This window comes from Pituophis catenifer, unplaced genomic scaffold, assembly GCF_029215685.1.
Source record: "Pituophis catenifer annectens isolate HBS135680 unplaced genomic scaffold, rPitCat1.0.hap2 SCAF_8, whole genome shotgun sequence".
NCBI lineage: Eukaryota > Metazoa > Chordata > Lepidosauria > Squamata > Colubridae > Pituophis > Pituophis catenifer.
This window is the reverse complement of record NW_027256888.1, coordinates 71204931-71219672: the sequence shown is the minus strand read 5'-3', so window position 1 is coordinate 71219672 and position 14742 is coordinate 71204931. Positions and strand designations below refer to the sequence as shown.

General features: G+C 44.4%; 1 long non-coding RNA gene across 1 annotated transcript in view; it reads left to right on the top strand.

Moving 5' to 3' along the window:
• Positions 1-14742, top strand: part of LOC139320134 (uncharacterized) — a 96107-nt gene extending 81365 nt beyond the window's left edge. The window contains exon 3 of the long non-coding RNA XR_011600680.1: positions 14625-14742. This is a non-coding gene — a long non-coding RNA (uncharacterized lncRNA). The remainder of the gene's footprint in view (positions 1-14624) is intronic.

The following is a 14742-nucleotide window of genomic DNA, read 5'->3' as shown; positions in this document are numbered from 1 at the left end:
CTATTGATGATTAGGTAATTTGAAACAGACAGTAGTATTTCTGATCGTAAATGAAAATGCTCGTGGTGGCGCAATGGTTAGAATGCAGTACTGCAGGCTACTTCTGCCGGCTGCCTGCAATTTGGCAGTTTGAATCACACCAGGCTCAAGGTTGACTCAGCCTTCCATCCTTCCGAGGTCAGTAAAATGAGGACCCAGATTGTTGGGGGGCAAGAGGCTGATTTTGTAAACTGCTTAGAGAGGGCTGGAAAGCACTGTGAAGCAGTATATAAGTCTAAGTGCTAGTGCCCTGTAGGAATACAGACAATACTGTAGAATCCTTGATTTTCCCAATGTTGCTGACTATTGCTCTCATTACAGTAACATTATTGAGGATGTTACTGTTGTGACCTAGGCCCAAGTAGTTATTACCAGACACAATCAGTCCTAAACAAACATATTTTATTAGAACGGCTGAGAATTACTTCATTCTCAGCTTAATCCAAATTAAGTCCAAAAGAAATTATTCATAAACAGTCCTTCAGCCTTATCACCAACCTTTGTCTCCTTTGGCACCCTGCCAAAGTCTTTTCTTGGCAAAAGTTCAGAAGCAAGAGACACTGACAAGAAATAAATGTAGCAAGACAAAAAAACAAATGTAGCAACGTTGCTTTCCTACAAAGATCCCAAGAGCCATTGCTGCTCTTTTAAGCCTTCTGGGAGGGGCCAATCATCTCCTGGCCTTACTCCCGAGTCATCCTTTTTGCTTTAGCTGCTCTTGCCTTCTGGCAGCTCTTCACATGCATGCACTAGGAACAGGCTCTTCCTGTTCCTCTGCCTCTCTGCTGTCCATCTCTGGGAACTCCGGAGTCCGCGCATCACTCCCAGATGGCCCTGGCCCCAGTGGTGGGTTCCTCCCGGTTCAGTCCGGTTTGGCCGAGCCGGTAGCAGTGACGATATGACATCACCGAACCGGTTCTCCCCCCCCACGTTATTCTTACCTTTTATTTGGTCCCACCCCCAATCTATTGCTGCCTCCTGAGTCCCAGCTGATGACTAGAGGGAAAAAAACTGTTTAAACTCTTGCCGCGGGGCTTCAAAGGGCCGTCCTACAGCTGATCAGTGTTAAAAGCAAACAAATGAGTCGGGTCATAAGTGCGAGGACTGGTCGTAAGTGCGAGGACCTTCCAGAAATGACTCTGATCAGCTAGCTACGCCCACCTAGTCACATGACCTCCAAGCAACACCCACAAAATAAGCCACGCCCACAGAACCGGTAGTAAAAAAATTTAGAACTCACCCCTGCCTGGCCCCCTCTCTGCGATGCAGAACCCTCGTCCGGGCCTTCCCCAGCCTCCAGGACTGGCCCATGTTCCTCCCCAGCCTCCTCATTGTCCGACTCTGCTGCCAGCTCCACAGGCTGCTGGCGGACCACAACAGTTACTTAAGAATATTGCTAGACAGCAGCAGTCCTCAAGCCCCAATTTCAAAGGGTAGTAAATTACTTTTTTTTAATTTTTATGTGAAAAAGAAAGAAAATATTCAGCCTCTTCATATTGACCCCTTTAGTATTTCTTATTAGTCTTTCTTACAACACTCAATTGACTCTTGTAATGGATAGGCGGTTGGTTGAGTCCCAGGTTGCTGGAAAGAAGTGGGCTCTATACATCATCTGAGAACTAATCTAAGCACACTTAATGGTGTCACTAATGTTAAGCAGGCATGTCTGGCATGAGAAATTGTGTAGGCACCTCAACATATAAAGTTACCTGAGCTCCTGTAATGGCCACGCGGGGACTTGAACCTGAGAATAAATCAAAAAATATTATGCGAACTGAGTCTCTAATTTGTGAGGTGTATGTGTGCACATACATGTATATGTGGTTGACGGCTCGACAGATGCAGTAAATAAATAAAACATTGTTTTCAGAATACAGAATAAGCATTGCACATAGCAATGAAACTCAGCCAAATTCCTAGCTTAAGTGCAGATCAGAGGTTTAACACGGTTAAGTGAGTTCCTCCTGATGCAAATCATATATTGAGTGTCCTTCTTGTGGAGTCAGCTTTTGCAAAGGAACATTCTTCAACTTGCACTACTGATTTCCAATTCCTGTTTGTTTTTTTGTTTTTCCTTAATATCCTCCAATTTTCTATCCTTTTCCTTCAAGCCACTGAAGAAATCTCAGAAGGGCACCAAGCCTTTGTTTAGTTAAATCAAATGTTTGTGTTACTGATTTATCTTTCGAGAGGCTGTTACTCTCCTTCTTTTGCGTTTTGAAACCCAGTTCTGAGGGAGGGAATGGCTTTGTGAACCATTCTAGAGTCAGCTAAACAGCCCTGGGCCTAGCACTCTTGAGAGGCAGTGCTACCATTTTCACAAGGGCCAATCCATCCGTTTTGTGGGGAAATATGTTTTCTACGAAGCAAAAGGCAAGTTTGGTTGCTTTCCTGAGTTTGAGTTCAAGGAGAAAGCCACATAAATAATGCAATGATGGTGAATGTACTTCTGTAACAGATTTGCTGTGATGCATCGTGCATCGTTGACTAGCAGGGAAGAGGACAATTCTAGATGAGAGCCAACTCCAGGCTGAAGTATGCATGTTCATAAAAGCACACTCATATGATCCCAGGGAGATATGTAGTATATGTTGTGGCTCCGTCCTCCGAGCCTATTTTATCGGAGGAAGAAGGCTCCGAACATGAAGGAGAGGAGACAGCCAGGCTTCCCTCTCCAGGACCCTCCTCTCTGGCAATGCCTCAGGTGTCTCACGAAGGAGAAGAGATTGGCCAGGAGCCAGGTGTTTCCGAGCCGTCGGATAGTGACGAAGAAACATTGTGGTTGGACCCACGCCAGCATCGGAGAGACAAGTGGGCACAGCAGAAAAGGAGGCGTGCCAGAGATTAAGCTATAAAAGGGAGTGTGGTGGCCATTCGGACTCTGTGACGGACAAATCTCTGGCGAGGCACTTTGCACCTTCGGACACAACGCCTATTTGCTGTGGATTTAATTACGAACTGGACTATTCAAACTGTGTGTATTTTTGTCTGTGTTATCGGAGTAAAAGTTCTTGGCAGGCAGCCACAGAGTTGCTGCCAAGTTCCTTATCACTGACGTTGAGTGTTTGAAGAGTTTATTTAACCCTCGCCTGGCTGGTTGGGTGTGTGCGTGGTACGGGGACAGAACATCATATACCTCGGCTAACCTTTTCGGCACTGAGTAGTGTAAGCATGCACATGCACACCCATAATGCAATGCGTGTGCAACCCCCCCTCGCATGTCCTATCCCCCCGCATGCATGCACAACCCCCCGTGTGCAACCCGCCCCCGCGCATGCATGCATGACACCCCCCCCACACACACCCCATGCATGCAGGTGCATCCCCCGTGCCTGCTCCCCACTCCCCGCACATGTGCATGGGTCTCCCGCATGTGCCCTGCCCCTGCATGGCAGAAACCCGAAAACCAGCTGGCTGATGGGAGGCACACGCACATGTGCGGTGGAGCTGAGCTGGGGCGATGGCTCGCGTGTCCGCAGAGAGGGCTCTACATGCCACTGTGGCACGCGTGCCATAGGTTCGCCATCATGGATATACCTCTTTATGTATATGTTGGAAGTAGAGTTTTAGTGACATCTCTGGCACCAACAGAAGTGTGCAAAGCTATATAATTGAAGCAACAAGAGAAGAGTTGAAGTAGCATGTCATGAGGGTCAGTCCTGAAAAATGAGTTTTGAGTTCTTCTTGTAGCCAGTGTATGCGTATGTATGTGTGTATACAGTATAGCAATAGCGCTTAGACTTATATACCGCTTCACAGTGCTTTACAGCCCTCTCTAAGCAATTTACAGAGTCAGCCTATTGCCCCCAACAATCTGGCTCCTCATTTTACCTACCTCGGAAGGATGGAAGGCTGAGTCAAGCTGGTCAGGATTGAACTGCTAGCAGTTGGCAGAATTAGCTTGCAATACTGCCTTCTAACCACAGTGCCACCACAAGTATAAATGTGAGATGTCAACTAAAATTAAACATCGCTTCGTTCTAAAATGATACAACCTTTGTTATCTTGGGCAGGATAATATCCCTGGGGGAAAAAGAAGACACCAACATCATTCAGAACAAAGATGGTTTACACTACAGCAGCGCAACAGAAACGGCTCATTTCCAGGGTAGCCTGCAAAAGCCTAGGAAATGCTGCTGCTTTTTCTCAGCTGAACACCCATCAGCTGGCTCTGCAGATCAAGAGAGACAATGTGATGCCATGTTTAAGTTGGCCTGCAGTTGAGAAACCCATAGTCAAGTCCTTCCGTAGCCGTAAAAGCTCAATTGTTCAGACTGTGCAAGTTACTCTCTCAGCCCCACTTATTTCCAAGGGATTGTAATTCAAACAGCGAACTTTATGAATTGCTGAAAGGGAAGGAGATGTGACTTCTTACCTGCCCTTGCATCTTGCATCAGTTAGTGCTATTCTCTGCTGCTAACCCAAAGATCACCTAATGGATACACAGGCCGTACTATGGATTCTGCTGCTTCCACGGGGAGACATCAATCTTGATCAGAAATCATCGCATGGGGTCAGGCACCAGGCAGGAATGAGTGACAATACCTGGGATTTCAGATTGCTGCTTGTTCTGTAGGGGACACAATCCATTCCTAATTAGATAACACCCCACTCCCCTGTCCTTGCGAACTTTGCTCCCTTCCTCCCCCCTCTTGATCAATTTTATTTCCAATGAATTTACAATCTCTATTTATTGTTATAATGTTACATATTGCATTTTGATTGAATGAATGTAAGCCACCTAGAGTTTCCTGTGGTGAGATGGGAGGCATATAAGTGGAATGAATGAATAAATGAATGAATAAATGAATGAATAAATGAATGAAAAAACAAAACAAACAAAACAACAAAACAAACAAAACAAAACAAAACAATTTTTTTTTTCATTTTAATGACCCTGCAATCCCTTGCATTGGGGTGGAATCAGGGTGACTAAATGGAGCTGAGCGTTTACTGGCCGGATACCCTTCCTGGCACCTACACAGAGCTCACAGTATTTATTTTCCCTTTGCGCCCAGAGAGAGAAATATGTGCTCCTATCTTGGCTTGAACTCGCAGCCTCCTGATTGTGAGGTGAGAGCTTCACTCTAGACCACCACACCGCAAATACATACATACGTACATACATACATACATACATACATATATACATACCAGGGTTGAAATCTACTTACCTTCCTTACCGGTTCGGAAGTGCTTCGCTCGCGCACGTGCATGTGTTAAAACCAGGAAGTAATGACACCCGGGCGGGGCGATCACTACCGGATCGCCAAACCACAGGGAAAAATTGCTACCGGATCAGGCAATCTGGTCCAATCTGGAACATTTCACCCCTGATACATACATACATACATGGTGTTTAACATTGTGGCTGTTCATATTTTTTGCACTCAGGAAGTAGAACTATTTTCTTAACCCAAACATCCTCTAGAATAGACAGTTAATAGCCTAGCTGGGGCAATGGATCTGAATCAATAGCAATAGCTCTTAGACTTAATATACCGGTCCATAGTGCTTTACAGGGTCCATAATTTTTGTGACATCTGCTGTTATTTTAGAGCATTGCTGTATCCAGAATTTTATGGGGAGAGGAAATAGCAGCCTAACTGGAGGAAAAAGAGAGCTGATGGGTCCCAGAGCAGCACCCAAATCATGCTTACCACCATTGGTTACAGTAATATGCTGGCTAGGGAATTCTGGAAGTTGCGGGCCATACATCTTAAAGCTGCTGAAGTTCAGAAACACTGGGGTACAGTGAGTTCAATCACATCTCTATGCTTGTCCCAACTGGGGAGTATTTGTTTTCCTATAAATTCAAGCCTGTGATTAGTATGATCCAGATTTAAAGGGAAAATATGAGTGCTTTGGACGAGGTTCTTCTTCTTCTTCTTCTTCTTCTTCTTCTTCTTCTTCTTCTTCTTCTTCTTCTTCTTCTTCTTCTTCTTCTTCTTCTTCTTCTTCTTCTTCTTCTTCTTCTTCCTTCCCTTCCTTCTTCTTCTTCTTCTTCTTCTTCTTCTTCTTCTTCTTCTTCTTCTTCTTCTTCTTCTTCTTCTTCTTCTTCTTCTTCTCCTTCTCCTTCTCCTTCTCCTTCTTCCTCCTCCTCCTCCTCCTCTTCCTCTTCCTCTTCCTCTTCCTCCTCCTCCTCCTCCTCTTCCTCTTCCTCTTCCTCTTCTTCCACCTCCTCTTCCTTCTCTCTTTTTCTTCTTCCACCTCCTCTTTCTTCTCTTCTTCTTTTTCAAAAAAGTTTTTATTTTTATATTCTTCTTCTTTTTCTTTCTTCCACCTCCTCTTCTTTCTCTCATCCTCTTCCTCCTCCTATTCTTCTTTTTCTTCATCATCTTCTTCTCCTTCCACCTCCTCCTCCTCCTCCTCCTCCTTCTTCTATTCACTCTTTCACCTTTGAGTTCAGATCATTGCACAACTCTGTTTAATGTTACCAGGAAAATATCAATGGATAGTTTCCAGTACAATTTTTGCGAACAATGGCTTAAGTTCTTTAAATCCCTTCCTGTTTTATTTCCTTACGTGCTCAATAGCAAGAGGTGGAATGCAAAGAAAGTGTATCTGATCTTTCCTTACCTATTTGGACAAATTCCTTCAGCAATAAGGGCGACATAATATTGGGAAATCAGACAAGTTGTAACCGGTTTCCTGAAAAGGCATTTTTCGTTCATGATTATGTTTTATTCTTTCTCCCCATTGCTAGCCAGACATTTTAACATTTTATGCTCACATACAAACAGGGTCAGCTGGGTGAACAGAGCTGCACCCAAAATGAGATGAAGTGGTTGGAGGAAGCCTGATCAAGTGGCTCTCTAACTTTCACCGTCTGTTTACTAAAGCACCAGAGTGCATCTGAGTTTACAGAAGAGGGAAAGCAAGCCAGAATGGATTACTTATAAACCATGGGTGGGAAGGAGTGGGAAGGCTTGAACTTTTCTAAGCAGCAGAGGACACGGAGTGGAGAATCATTGGGCTGGAAGGGACCTTGGAGGTCTTCTAGTCCAACCCCCTGCCCAAGGCAGGAGAATTTATTGCATCCCAGACAAATGGCTGTCAGTGGGGATTATTGCTATTGCATTAGGTTCCCTTAATCCATCTGTGGGCTGGCAGTGGAATTTCAGTCTACAGTAGTGGCCAAAACGACATGGAGGGATGAAAGAGCCACATGCGGCTCCAGAGCCACGGGTTGCTGACCTCTGCACTACACCAAATTAACTTGTGACATACTGTATATGGAGATCTTCCTTAGTTTTACTCCATCTACAGTTCCATGAGATAGGTTAGGCTGAGAGAGAGAGAGAGAGATGACTTTGATTGTTGAAACAAGTACAGGTAGTCCTCGGCTTACAACCACAATTGAGCCCAAAATGACTGTTGCTAAGCCAAGACAGTTGTTAAGTGAGTTTTGTCCATTTTATGACCTTTCTTGCCCATTTTATGGCCTTTCTTGTTAAGTAAATCACTTCCTTTTTTAAAAAAATTATATATATTCTCTTTGTATAAATTAAAGAGCCTTGGTAGTACAGGGGTTTAAGGCACCCTGTTATTAAGCTGGTTATTAAGACCAGCTGCCTGCAATTACTGCAGGGTTCGAATCTCGCCAAGGATCAAGGTTGACTCAGCCTTCCATCCTTTCTAAGATAGGTAAATTGAGGACCCAGTTGTGGGGGCAATAAGCTGACTTTGTATAAATATACAAAAGGATGAAGGCTATTGCTGAGCGCATTGTAAGCCGCCCTGAGTCTTCGGAGAAGGACGGCATATAAATCAAATTTAAAAAAAAAAAAAAAAGTGCTCAATGAACAGTGTACTGTCTGAGTCAATTGGTTTACATGACAATATTAAACTCCTAATTTCTACCTCTATTATCCAACCATTGATAAAACAAGCCCCAAGTTCAAAAATATTCTGTGTCTTCTTTTTCTTTTATCTTCAGTGTTAATCTGTCCATTTCTGCAACCGCCTCTTGTTAAGTTACTAACATGATTAAATGAATCTGGTTTCCCCATTGACTTCACTTGTCAGAAGGTTACAAAAAGGTGATCGCTGCAATTGTCATAAATATCAGTCAGTTGTGAAAAGCAGTCATAATTCTTTTAGTTCAGCACTGTTGTAACTTCGGACAATCACTACATGAACTGTTGTAAACCAAGGACTACCTGTAAATGAACCTGGGTATCTCTGTCCCAAGTCTGTTTTCTTGTGAAAAAGCATCTTCTATTGACTTCATGCTCCATTGATTTTCCAATGTGTAAAAATGTCTGCCTCCGAGCCTATTTTCATCTGTAGCGTGTAGAAGAACTGGGACAAAAAAAAAAAATACAATTCTGAGTGGAAAAGACATGTTGATATCATTAAGAAACAATGGCTAGCCCTCCAAAATAAAAGTTCCACTCTATAACATTTTAACTTGATACAAGAGGAAGGGCAGGTTCAAAGTCAACCAAGTACTAAGTTTATTTATCCCAAAGGCAACTTCATCATATTTCAGAAGATTTCCCTTTATAGTAAAGGGAAAAAGCAACCTGAGATCTTTTGGCGTTCAACTACCATTAGTCCGGGATGGCCTATGGCAAGGCGTCATGGGCTTTGTAATCTAAAGCAGTGGTCCCCAACCCCCGGTCCGCGGACCGGTGCCGGGCCGTGGAGTACCTGGCACCGGGCCGCGCAGCGGCTGGGGGACATGAACGCTGCAGCGCAAAGGCTCCTGGGCCATGCGCAAAAGCTCCTGGGCCATGCGCAAAAGCTCCTGGGCCATGCGCAAAGGCTCCAGAGAAGAGAGCCCTGCGCAGGTACGCACGTGTGGCCCAAAGCTCCCACCCCTGCGCGCGCTCAGCGGGCCATGGTAAAATTATCAAAGGCTGATTGGTCCGCGGCGATAAAAAGGTTGGGGACCACTGATCTAAAGGATCCAGAGAAACATTTATCAGAAAGCAACCTAATGAAAAGTTTCTTTCTTTTTCTGTAGAGCCCTGAGCCATTGTTGCAAAAAAAAAAAAAAGGAAAGAAGAAGACGAAGAATACTAGCTAAAGGCTGGTGTTTATCAGCTCCCTGTTGAAAGTCAGCTCATTCAGGGGCCATAAAGATATTTGTACTTCCTAAGTAAGTACTAAGTACTTCTTAACTTCTGAAGACATTTCACTTCTTATCCAAGAAGCTTCTTCTTCAGCTTCTTCAGATAAGAAGCGAAACGTCTTCAAAAGAAAAACCAGGAAGTCCAGTTGCCTCTTGAAAAAGCACCTTTAGGAGGTTGAAAGTTCCTGGATGACAGATCTGAAACTGTTGGAAGAAATATCCATCTGGTTCAGTTCCAAGCCAGGAGAAAGACACTGGAAACATGGAGGCTGGTTGGAAAGATGGTTTAACGATGAAGCAGAACCACAGGGGTTCTAGGTAGATGACCACATGGAGTTGAGAGTGAGGGGTTTTTATACCTTCTCTTTGAACTGGAACTTCCTGTTCCTGTGCAAGAACATTGGCTGTTGTCAGATTCCCATGGGGTCATGTAGGGGTTATGTAGGGGTCATAGCTGAGATTGTCTGAGCTCCCAGGTTTGGTTGAAGTTTGCTGGGGGTGATGCAACCGAGATGCAACCGAGATGATGCAATGAAGGGGCTTTGGGCAATTCCTATTGTGGCTGAGGACTAATCCTATCTTTGTTGGATCTTGGGTGAGGGTATTCGCTTATGAATAGAGCTTTCTCTTTATCTCTTAAGTGCTGACACCTGCTGAGGGATATTAAGAAAGATGGGAACTGCTTTCCAAGAACATGTTCTCCATTTCTCATCCAGGGAAATATAATATTCTGCCTTTTTAATATTTCCTAAAATATTTCATTTTTCTAGGAGAGGGGTGGATGCTAACTTTCTACAAAACCCTGGAACTGTTTTTCAGTGCCGTTGTGAACTTGGCTGAGCCTTTAGTGGTCAAACAAAATTGGAGCCTATCTAAAAGGAGCTCTTAGTACCTAGGAAAATTGTCACTTTCCCCTCTGCTTGAGCATATGTTACAGCAGCTGCCTTTCGGAGTCATGCTGTGGAGCCGTAAAAAGACAGCAGAGGATATAGCAATACAGTTGGTAAATCACCTGTCAGTCAGGACTTAGCCATGAAGGTTTTCTGGGAAGAGTTCAGTTCATGCAGTGTTTCGGAGCTGGCTTAAGTTGCATCTTGAAATCCTCAGCATCTGATTTTCCTCAGCATCTGATTTTCCTCAGCATCTGATTTTCAGGTTATAGGATATCCATAAGAAACTATTTCCTAGAATAATGCTGCTGGTGATTTTTTTTCCCCCTTTCGTTCAATTATGTCCGATTTCTCCGAGGTTGCCTGGAAAAATTCCTCCAATTTTCTTTGCAAGATTTTTCAGAAATGGTTTGCCATTGGCTCCTTCCTAGGGCTGAGAGAAAGTAACTGGCTCAAGATCACCCAGCTGGCTTTGTGTCTGAGGCGAGACTAGAAATCACAGTCTCTAGTTTGGTATCTTAACCACTACACCAAATTGGCTCTCACACTGCTTTTAACGTCAGGCCATAAATGTAGGCTGTTCCACCCTAATATTATTAATAATTATCGAGACTTTAAATGAAAACTATTTCCCTTTGCCTCAATGCTGCTGTCTTTATTTGTTTCAGTCAGTGTCTCTTGTGGAAGCTTCCAGATGTTTGTAACATATGTACAAACAGTTGCAATTAAAATATTCAATTAAGGTGGACAATCTTTTCTGGACCTGCAGATTTCAAAGTCCATTCTCATATAATGACCTGTGCTAAAGGAAATAAAAGCAGAAATCCTGCAGGATCTTAACAGGACAGGACAGGACAGAATAGTTCTGCAGTTCCTGCAACCGTGTCTTCATATGTTTTAGCCTCCAGATCCTTAATCATCTTTGTTGCTCTTCTCTGCGCTCTTTCCAGAGCCTCAACATCTTTTTTTTTTATAATATGGTGACCAGAGATGGGATTCACTTACCTTCCCTACTAATTCGCAAATGTGAGCGTGCGCTCACACACACTTTGTTTGCACACTTTGCTTGCACGCACGGCCTTCTGTGCATGCTCTTTGCTCGTGCACGTGCCGTCCATGCATGCACACGGACTCCAAAGCGTGGCGAAATAGGATGGCATTACATCTGGGCAGGTGGGCGGGGCCTACCGCAGTTGGTGCTACCGGTTCGCCTGAACCGAACAGAACCGACTGAATCCCACCACTGAAGGTGACCATCTTGTGTCAGATTACCAAGATTTGATGAGATTTTGATGTAAGTGTTTGCCTGAGATGGACTGACCTTCTGCAATCTGGCAAGCTTTCAATTTATTTTATTTTTTTATTTTATTTAGTGAGGGTTTCAAAAGATCAGGTGGGCAACCTGGTCCCACCGTGCCATTGATTGATTGATTGATTGATTGATTGATTGATTGTTTTGATTTATATGCTGCCTTTCTCCGGAGACTCAGGGCGCCTTACAATGCGTTAAGCAATAGCCTTCATACTTTTGTATATACCTGCTTAGTAGGGCTTTCGGGGCCCCCCAAGCGGTGTTCTTTTTTATACAAAGTCAGCTTATTGCCCCCACAATCCGGGTCCTCATTTTACCTACCTCGGAAGGATGGAAGGCTGAGTCAACCTTGAGCCTGGTGAGATTTGAACTTGCAGTAACTGCAGGCAGCTGGCAGCTAAGTGCTACTTAACAGCACTTTAGTCCGCTGCACCACCAAGGCACCAAGGCCATGTCCTTCTGCAATGTGGCAAGCTTTCAATTTATTTTATTTTATTTAGTGAGGGTTTCAAAAGATCAGGTGGGCAACCTGGTCCCACCGTGCCATGTCCTACACTCACTCCAGTCTCCTCTTTAAAAAAATTCTACAAAATGGGGGCACAGGTTACCTGTTTATTTGTATGTGACTTTCTTCCCAAATGAGATGCGATAATTAGCTCCTTCCTTGTTGTTCAGCTGAGCAGGGAAAATGTTCTCATTTTGCTAAACACGCACCGGCTCTTAATATACAAGGGAAGCTTTTACCTCTGCTCCTGCCAATTTTGAGATTTCAATTAAAATTATTTCATTTGACAGAGGAATGAAGTGGGGTTTGATGCTTTTTATGCAAATTGCTTTGAAGCCCATGTGAAAGACGCAAAAACAAAATACAATAAAAAGTGCTTGAGAAGGCCATTCTTATGTGCAAACTGTACTTTATTGATAGTGTAGCTTGCACAATATGGAAGTGTTTTCTCATCAGCATTCTGGAGCAGAAGCTATGCAATCTACTAAAATCATAATTGTTTCTCAGATGAGCTTTTTTTTTTTTTTTTTAATTTGATTTATATGCCGCCCTTCTCCGAAGACTCAGGGCGGCTTACAATGTGCTCAGCAATGTGCTCAGCTTTAAGAGAGAAAACTATATACCAGTGATGGCTAACCTTTTTGCCGCTGCGTGCCAAAAGCAGGGGGAGCACGGGGGGGTCATGCGCATGTGTGCCCATACCCATAATTCAATGTCCCCCCGCTCCCCTGCACATTCACGTGAAACCCCCCCCATGCTCCCCCCACTTATGGCACGGTGGGCCCGGTAGGCCCGTTTTTTCTCCCTCCCCAGGCTCCAGAGGCTTTCTTGGAGCCTGGGGAGGGCAAAAACGGCCTTCCCCATCCACCCCCGGAGGCCGGAAATGGCCCGTTTCCCAACTTCCGATGGGCCCGGAAGGCCCAAAAATCAGCTGGCTGGCACACACATGCACGCTGGAGCTGAGCTAATGCAACGCTCGCATGATATGGTTCCACATGCCACCTGTGGCACACGTGCCATAGGTTCGCCATCACGGCTATATACAGTTCTTTTATTTAATATCCCAACTGTTCCAGTAGTGGGTTCCACTTACCTTCACTACTGGTCCGGAACTGTGAGAACCTTCTGCACATGTGCAGAGCATCCGTGATGACATCCAGGTGGGTGGGCAGAGGCTCCCGCTGCTGCCACTATTGGTTTGCCCGAACCGGGGCAAACTGGTAGAAACCCACCACTGAACTGTTCCCATCAGATGTTAGCAAATGGGAATGATCTCAGTGTTAGAAACAGAACTTCTATCCTGTTACTTGTGGGAAACATGAGAGAGAGAGATGGAGAGGGAGAGGGAGAGGGAGGGAGAGAGAGAGAGAGATTGTTACTGAGTGGGGGAGGAAGGAAGGAGTCTTTGGCAGGAAATATTAACTTACTAACCCTACTTTCTATCTTTAGAAAGTCCTTTTTACCATGCAGGTAGACCTCAACTTACAATAGTTCATTTAGTGACCATTCAAAAATACAACATTCAGATGCTTGGCAACGGCCTCATATTTATGACGATTGCAATGTCCCCGGGTCATGTGATCCCCTGTTGCGACCTTCTGACAAGCAAAGTCAATGGGGAAACCAGATTCACTTAGGAACCATGTTACTAACTTAAAACAACTGCAGTGATTCACTTAACAACTGTGGCAAGAAAAGTCGTAAAATGGGGCGATATTCACTTAACAACTGTTTTGCTTAACAACAGAAATTTTGGATTCATTTGTGGTCGTAAGTCAAGGACTACCTGTAATTTGCCAGCTGAGGTCAATGCATTTTAGGGTTATGTACTCATTCATCTTGGATCAGTGACCAGGCTTGGCCATTACATCTATGTCCATCATGAAATGAATGAATTCTTAGACCGCCAGAGCGCATTTTCAAGGGGAATAACATTTTTAAATGGTTGAAATATTGGCCACCAATTCTGCCTTCTTCTGAGCTGCTTGGAGCAGGAGACAATTTCTTCATTATGACCCCACCCCAATTCTCTCTCTCTCTCTCTCTCTCTCTCTCTCTCTTTAAAATAGTGTTCCTGTAACCAATCTTCTCAGGCATTTCATTTGCCAAATATGTTGAGCAGAATTGAACATTCAAACTGAACATTTGCTTCTGGTTTACACCATAATTGTTATCTTGCAATCGTGTACCCCAAGGGATAAGCAATAAATGTAGGCAGGTTACCTTTCATGGAACCTTCTTAACACCCCAGACTTCCCCAGCAGAGGTGGTATTCATCCGGTTCTGACCGGTTCACATGAACCAGCAGTGGAAATCGCAGGTGGGCCCGGCCCCCCACTCCCCCGTGCCCAGGCTCTATGCCATCCTATTTAGGCATGTTTTGAGGCCAGGCACATACACGGAAGGCACACGGAAGGCGCACGCACGAGCAAAGCATATGCGCAGAAGGCAGGTGCGTGCACAAACCGGGCGCATGCATGCATGAAGCGAGCAGGCACACACATGGCGAACCACTAGTAATATAATGTGAAACCCACCGCTGTTCCCCAGCATTAGATATATTTTGAAAAACATTCTGGCAAACAAAGAGAGGACTTCATACCTCATAAATAAGCAATTCCAATTCCAGTGGTAAGAAGGGTTTTTTTTTTCCCCCTTTGGGGTAATGAACTATTCATGTTTCTATAACTGCTTGACCGTGATTCTGGGATGATGGGTTTTCCAGCAGTGACTTAAATATGAATATTTGGGTCAAAAGAGAACATTTTTCCCTTAATGGTGTTGTTCTTTTCTTCATAGGAGGAGACAGAGAACGAATGACATCAAACCATGAGACTTACCTCCTTATGGCCAGCACTCAGAATGACATGGAGGATTGGGTGAGGTCCATCCGCAGGGTCATATGGGCGCCATTTGG